Source organism: Gouania willdenowi, unplaced genomic scaffold (assembly GCF_900634775.1).
Source record: "Gouania willdenowi unplaced genomic scaffold, fGouWil2.1 scaffold_85_arrow_ctg1, whole genome shotgun sequence".
Taxonomy (NCBI): domain Eukaryota; kingdom Metazoa; phylum Chordata; class Actinopteri; order Blenniiformes; family Gobiesocidae; genus Gouania; species Gouania willdenowi.
Window position 1 is genome coordinate 751,878 of NW_021145250.1, and position 8,637 is coordinate 760,514.

Genomic DNA, 8,637 nt, shown 5'->3' on the forward strand with positions numbered 1-8,637 from the left:
TTTAGTTTTTTTAAGGAATCTGGCGACACCCTCCCAGTGCCTCGTGACCCCAAATGGGGTCCTGACCCCATGGTTGAGAACCATTTTTTTCATTGTACTTTTATTTTTAGTCTTGAACTTTTTTACCGTTAAATAAAGTTGCCTTTTTGTTCTTTTTTTCTTCGTTTGGTGACACTTACTATTCAGCAGGAGAACATTCTTCAAAATAAAAGCTCTTTGAATTCTTACCTGGTTGGAACTTGTGGATGTTAGTTCTTGGTCTACACGATTATTAATATTTCATATGATGTGATGGTGGGAACATTGTTTTATGCTGAAAATGAATTCAGAAAACAGCAAAAATGATGGTGTATGTGAAAGAAAAACAGTAAAAGTCACATTTAAAACTCATTTACATGAGGCAATGAGGACTGGAAATCTTATTGTGATTTTAAAGCCTCTCTGTTATTTTTCTTGTTTTAATTTTTCTCTACATTAGACATGTTGTCAAATATGAATAATTAAAAAAAATAAATATAAATCTGAATTGAAGTTCTAGCTTTTTTGAGGCAGGAAATCACCAAGAAATGAATTGAATTGATATTTGTTTTACCTTTTACTTATTACAGTGATTGTTTATCATTCCACCATCATATAAGAACAATAAAGTCCACATGTGAGGATGTAAACGTTCTACCAGAAACAATTCCACTGAAAGAAACACAGCGACACAGCGATTTATTCTCATAATTAAACAGTTTATTTTGTTTTAGGCAGAAATCCTTCTGTGAGGCTCAATGTGAGCGTTGACCATCCATCCATCCATCCATCCATCCATCCATCCATCATCCATTCATCCATCCATCCATTCATCCATCGATGAGTTCACCTGAAACACAACAAATTCAAGCTCAGTTTTATGGGACGCTGATTGTAAAGTTAAAATAAACAGCAACTTTTTATAACATTAAGCAACAAACCATGTTTGAAAAAAATGTATGTATGTTTTTTCTGTTACTTTTGACCAGATTTACTGCAATATTTGTGAAATTTGGTATTTACTTTTTTCGTAAAAATGTTATACCAATGAAATGTCAGTCTAAATCTAAATGTAAATGTTAAATATGAAATGTTAAATCTAAATGTATAATCTAAATATTGAATATGAAATCTAAATCTAAATATTGAATATGAAATCTAAATATTGAATATGAAATCTAAATATTGAATATGAAATCTAAATCTAATTATTGAATATGAATCTAAATATTAAATCTAAATTTAAATGTTAAATATTTAATCTAAATTTAAATGTTAGATATTTAATCTAAATCTAAATGTTAAATCTGACTCTTGTTTGCGTCATTTACCTTTTTTTTTTGTTACTTTTGGGAGAATTTGCATATTAGCTAAATAATTAGTTTCACCCATAACATCTAGATTTAACATTAATGTTTATATTTAATGCTTAACAGTTCACATTTAGATTTAGAATGAATATTTAACATTTAATTCCAGTAATAGTTTAATCAATCATGATTTAAAAGGGAATAATCTGGACTTAATCTCGAGTTGATTGAGGTTTAATTAGGCAAATTAATAATGAATGAATTAATAATGAATTAATAGCAACTGAACATCAATTTCAAACAGTGACCGAATTGTGATTCATACGTGAATTATTCGCAACGAGTTGTTCATGAATTTACAATGACACACAGGGATTAGTTGTGACCTAATCGTGAGTAAATCACAAGTAAACCTTGTGTTTTCTGATATTCTGAGCAGAAAGAGGTGAAAGTAATGAATTACAAGTTCTCACGTTACTGTAATTGAGTTGCTTTTATGGGTACATGTAGTTTTTTGAGTATATGTCTAAATCAGTCATTTTACTTGTACTTAAGTACGTTTTAAAATAAGTAAAGTAATTAATTACATTTTACACCAAACCATTACTGAGTAAATTATTATTTGTAGTTTTAAAATGATTGTGAAACTACAAATAATGAAATGACCATAGCTGACCAATCAGATTAAACGTAATATATGACACCAAAACAGCATTGAATGGATGTTATTTTCTGAGTTTTAGAGTTCATAAATGTTTCTATACTTAGAGCCTAAAAATTATTTTATTTTGAATTGAATTAATTGGTGTTATTTTATTTAAAAAAACAATTGTACATTTTGACAGACCTTTTATTTTATACAGATTTGTGGAAATTGTGGTAGATTGTGTCTCTTCCTTTTGAAGTTTCTACATGAGATGTTCACTGTACGTAAGGGAACCGTACCAAGATTTATTACCAACAATAAACATCCTCAGGGATGGGTTAAGTGCAGAAGACAAATTCCAATAATGTACTAACATTACATGGCCAATTAAAGGCGAAAGCCCTCTTTAATAATAATAATGTGGGGTTAAAGTAACTAGTTACATGTACTTTGAGTATTATTTAATTGAGCTATTTTTTACTTGTACTTGAGTATTTTATGTATGACTTAAAATAACAGTATTTCTACTTGAGTAGAATATAACACTACTCTTTACACCTCTGGCGTTTTATATTTGGGGGCTTGTCCAGGATCAGAATCTGAGGTATGATATGGACGTTTGTGTGTGTGTGTGTGTGTGTGTGTGTGTGTGTGTGTGTGTGGGGTGGGGGGGGGGATTAGTCTCAGTGTGTGTCCAGCAGTGATTAGCCTGGTCAGTGCTGCCTGTTGTGCATTCACTCAATCTATTAGCATATTAATGGCCCCTCGCTCGCCCTCTCCCTCACCCTGCACTCTCTCTCTCTTTTACTCTCTCTCTCTTTCTGTTCATATTTTTCACACTGATCTGTCGCTTCCTGTGGTTTTCATCTATAAATCTCACCCATATACGACACTAGTGCTGTGAGGCTACCGGACAATTTTAGGGTTTGTGCTCCTCTTTTCCCTCCAAAAAATGGCACACGCACGCACACACACACACACACACACACACACACACACACACACACACACACACACACACACACACACACACACACACACACACACAAACACACACACACTTGTTCAAAGTAAAATGCATTAAAGGGTCTCTCCAAACAAAACTTTATCCAAATAATTTAATTCAACTAAAATAAATATGGTGAATAAATAAAATGTACAATCAAATTAATAATTAGAAAAAAATTAATACATGAAAAATCATTATCGATTAATTTTATCATTATAATTCAAATAATGACATAAATCAACCCCAATTTGTTTTTCATATGATTTTGTTCAATAAATTAATAGTGTATTAAAAGAAATATAAATGTAAAACCATAGTAGGCTTCAGACTATTAGCGCTGCAAGCTAACTTTGCTCCTGTGCCAAATAAATGAATTAAACTTCCTCTCACTTCCTGTTTGGCTTCCTTCCACCAATTGCAGTGGCTACGCAAACAGCAGCTAATCCTCTTTAAAGCAAAGAAACCTGCAGAAATGGGAAGAAGTTCGGAGTTCTGTTTGAAAACATCAGGATTTTAAAGACGTCAGGAGTAAAAACCGCCCCCATAACATACACACACACACTGTATGCTGATGACACTGCTCTTTATCCCATCGTTGCTTCTCGGAGGCCAGCAGCGTGATGTCCATCCACAACTCCTGGTTTTTGCTAAACAGACGCAAGAATTGCGTTTGGACAATCAGCTCCGGACCTCCGCTGTGGGTCCAATTCAGGAGAAGGAGGAGGAGGAGGAGGAAGAAGGCGCGGGAAGGCTGTGATTAACGGAGAGGTCGCCCTCTTTAAAAAGGAGGCCGAGACGTGACCTCGCACAAAAGGAGACGAGATCAAAGGCAACAAAGGCCTGAGATGATAACTCAGCACAGCGGTGGATTGCATTATCACACACACACACACACGCACACACACACACACACACACACACACACACACACACACACACACACACACACACACACACACACACACACACACACACACACACACACACACACACACACAGTTTCAGAGTGTGAGGCCTTGGTAAAGGGGGGGGGTTACTCGCACTAATCTGATTTGCCTAACGCTACATTTTCTCTTTATCTGATTCGCTCCGTGAGGCGTTTTCTCTTTCTGCGGGAAGCCTGTCGTTATCCAAACGATGTGAGGCCTTCTCTATTCATGCTGCTGTGTGTGTGTGTATGTGTGTGTGTGTGTGCGTGTGTGTGTGTGAACGCACAAAGGACGGCCGGTCCTCCCCTCACCGTGTCTCTGTGCACGCTGCACGGGCCCCGGCCGAGGAGAGGCGAGAGGAAGGAACGCACGAGAGAAAACAGCAAGAAGCGAATCACGCACACGTTAAAGTTTCTGCACCTGTTCAGTTTCTATAAGCCGCGAACATGGAAGTGACTTTGGTTGTTCAATAAAACCAAAGCACGGAGAAGCTCCAACAAAGTCTAAAAAGGTGGAGAGAAGAAGTATGATCTTTGAAAAGCACGGGGAGGGCGGGGGGGCGGGGGGGACAGCAAAGAGCGAATCTCACACATGAACGTTTCTGCACCTGTACAGTTTCTAACAACGAAGAAACTCCACCAAAGTAGAAAGAAGCTTCGCCAAAGTCTGAAAAGGTCAAGAGAAGAAGCACGAGCTGCGAAAAACAGGAGGGAAAACTGACACGTGAGGAGAAACGAAGCGTGAAGTTTGTGCGTGAAGTTATCTCTTCTTCTTCTTTTTCTTCTTCTTCTGCATCAGGGAGGAGTTCCTGAACAAAAAGTGAAGAAAGAAATGAGCTCCAAAGCCCTGGAGTCCATCTGTCTGACTGATCCATTGAGGTGCAGGAGGGTGCACACGCACAAAGGACGGCCCCCATGACCTCCTGCTCACGTTAGAGTTTGTAAAAAAGAGGGAAATGATCAAGAAGAAGAAGAAGGAGAAGAAGAGTGGAGTTAACACGTTCTGAACACTCGTCCTCTTTTTAAAAAGTGAGGGAAACTGGTTGGTTTCATTCATTGGATGAGAGGGACCGACTCGGACCAATCCTGGAACTTTTCTCTCTAAAACCATCTCAGAACGTTTTCCATGGACACAAAGAAAAGACTTAGAAACACATTCAACATTCAGCAAAGTTTGTACAAGTGGAGAAAGGAAGAAAAGCGACGAGTGGAGAAAACTCACAGAATGTGGAGGAAGCGGAGACGTTTTTTTGGGTGTGTTGGGTTTGTGCAGCAGGTGGACTCTCTGGGACCCCCGTCCTGGTTCCAGACTCAGGTTCTCCTGAGGTTGCAACAGCTTCCTCCTCACATCTCAGATCCATCTCTTCAATCCCTCTCTGTCCCTCAGCTTTTTACATTTCCTCATCCAACCCCCCCACCCTCGCTCGCTCCACCTCCCCGCCCTCTCTCTCTCTCCCATTCTAAAAGCCTGTCTCTCGCCCGCTCCCTCTCCTCATTTTATGCAGCGCTGGGGTTTCCTAAGAGACTGGGCTTCAATGGAGAAAATCTCCTTTGGTACAATGAGCTGTGGGGCTGAACGGGCGTGGGGGGGGGGGTTGGCCGGGGTTGCAGGGGGTGCAGCAGCAGAGGGCAAGGGGGGGACGAGGGGGCAAAATCACAAAAAATTCAATAAATGTCTCCATTTGTGTGATTTTCCCTCCAACGTTCCAGTTTGAAATTCTTATTTCACCCACGTCGTCATTCACTGGTATATATAAAAAACAACCTTTTTACTGGTTTTACTGATTTGATTGGTTTCATTTGTCAGGTTGAAGCAGTGAGCTACATACAGTCATTAAAGTCTGTGTAAAGCAGAAATAAATGTGTTTGTCACACCACAGAAACATGTGTCATTGACCACTGAGCCAAATATGAAAGTTGAAAACATGAGGTATGAAAATCATGGAAAAACAAGCTTTTCTCTCTGCTCTGAGATGCTGGGGGCGTGTCAGTTAGAGATGCCTCCGTGTACTGTGTCTATGGGAGAGAGCAGTGTGAAAGTGGCTCCAGCGTTGATAGTGCTTCTCCCATTGGTTTTCCAAAAGTACTTGGATTGGGCCAAACGTGGTGTCAGCAGAAAGGTCTGCTCCGCCCGAGTCGGAATACGTGCATCTCTCCTGGAGTCAGAACTGCGCCCGTTAGAGGCGAAACACACAATCACGGTGCTAATTTCATTGAAAATGTGGCACCAGCGGATGCGTTTTATTCCCCTGAGTCTGAATATGTGGTTTGTTTTCAGCTCGTGGCCAAAATGTGCCCGCTGGAGGCCTGGTGTGCTTCAGCAGCAGGGTCGGGTTAATGCTAATGATGGCTATGTTACATAACACACCTATGATTTCTGACCCGCCCATTAAATCCTGAACACAGAAATTTAAAACAGTTTGTGAAGCCTAGCTCCATAGTTACATTATAAATCATAAATGGCTTTTTACATGTTTTAAGGAAAACATTTATGACCTATTTAATGCGTTTAGAAGAAAATGAATTTGTTTTACATGGACTTTAAAGTGCAAACAAAAACCAACATAAAGAACAAATTAAACCATAAAAACAATAAACAAACCAAGAGTGACTAACGCATGGTCGTCCAATTTGGGGCCCACGAGCCAAAGTTTTGGTATTTTTTAAAATATAAAAAAAATTAAGTAATACAGTACAGCGATTTATAAGAAGAAAAAAATCTAAACCTTCATGTAAAGCGTCTTGGAGTTTTCTTTGAAAAGCACTATATAAAAGTGATTTATTATTATCATTAATAATAATAAAGCTGAGGTCATTGATTTCTCAAGTTTTTAAGGATTTTTCAAGGCAGGGAAAATGTAGTGTTTGATTGTATAGGTGGAGTATGTTGTGTCATATTTTGTTGAATTTGTATCACACTAAATGTATTTGAAGACATTTAGATTTTATGCCATGAAACACAATAAAAAAAGTGTTGTTCACTTTCAAAACGACTTTAAGTGTTAACTTTGCACTTTATTGGCATATCTAATTTCATGCACTGGAACATGAATGTTTAGTTTTGGCCGTGGCCCTCTACTGAGATTAATTTTTGGCCCTCCAACGAAAAAAATGTGGGCACCTCTGGACTAATGGGACCAATAGAAAACGTGACACGCCCACTCCTTTAGAGAATGGAGGGAAGACGATGGAGGAGAGTGGGCACACCTGAGTGGAGACAAACAAACAGTGATCCTAAACCATGTGAAAAGATAACAGACTTCTTTTTCTCTTTTACCTTTTATTTTTCTCTCTCTTTTTTCCTCATCCTCTCTCCTTTTGTTCTCTCTTCTTCTTCCATTATGTCTTTTCTCTTTTTCTACCGGACTCTAAACGCCCTGACTTTGTTCTGGTTGTTGTTGTTGTTGTTGTTGTTGTTGTTGTTGATGTTGATGTTGTTGTTGATGTTGATGTTGTTGTTGATGTTGATGTTGATGTTGTTGTTGATGTTGATGTTGATGTTGATGTTGATGTTGTTGTTGTTGTTGTTGTTGTTGTTGTTGTTGTTGTTGTTGTGTACACTAGTTTAAATCACTACTCCTCTGTTATTTGTAAGTAAGTAATTTATTTATAAAGTGCTTTTTACAGATAAAATCACAAAGTGCTGTACAGAGTTGTGGTAAAAGTACAAGTGCAACATCATAATAGAATAATAAAACATGGATGCATAAATATCATAAGAACAGCAACATTAAAGGACAAATTAAAATTAAAATCCAGTAACTAAAAGCTTTACTGTAAAGTGTAGTCTTCAACAGTTTTTAAAAGTGACCACACTGTTGAGCTCCCTGAGAGACTGGTGCAGGTTATTCCAGAGTCTGGGAGCTACAGCCTGGAACACCAGGTCTCCTCTGGTTTTACATTTATTTTTTGGGGTCTTTAGGAGACCCTGACCTGAAGACCGAAGACATCGCCCTGATGAGTAGGGGTACAACAAGTATGAGATATATTTAGGGGCCTGACCATGTAACGCTCGGAACGTGAGAACTAATATTTTATATTCTATTCGAAACTTCACTGGAAGCCAGTGCAGAGTAGCAAGAATGTGGGTGATGTGGGATGTTCTAGAAGCACCAGTTAAAAGTCTGGCAGCAGCGTTCTGAACGATCTGGAGTCTGTTTAGGGTCGACTTATTAAAACAAGTAAAAACAGAATTACAATAGTCAATATGAGATGATATAATAGCATGTATGACCAGTTCTGATCTGATTTTAATAATAGATGCCTCACTTTAGAGATATTTCTCAGGTGGTGAAAACAGTTTTTAGTCAGTAGATGACAGTGACCCTCCAAAGACATGGACTGATCAAACACAAACTCAAGGTTTCTGAGGCTGGTTATTTTTGAACAGATCAGGCTGAAATGTGGTAGCTATAATCTATCTATCGATGCTCAGAGCCCGAATTTTGATTTGGGGCTCAGGGGGGGCCCAAGGGACCCCAAAAGAAAAAAAAAGAAAGTCGATTTCTCATTTATTTACGAGTCAAATGTTGCGACAGTTGTTGGTACCAAATCATTGGCACATACCAATATATAAATGGGGCCCATTACCCTGTATGTGCCAAGGGGTGCCAGGGGCCCCATTTTTTTACTCAGTGGAACCGATTCATTTGACTGAATTCTCGGGAACGTGGTACATGCTATTCGGCGCTGAGACGTTCCGTGGGCCCGGTCGTAGTTCATCCTA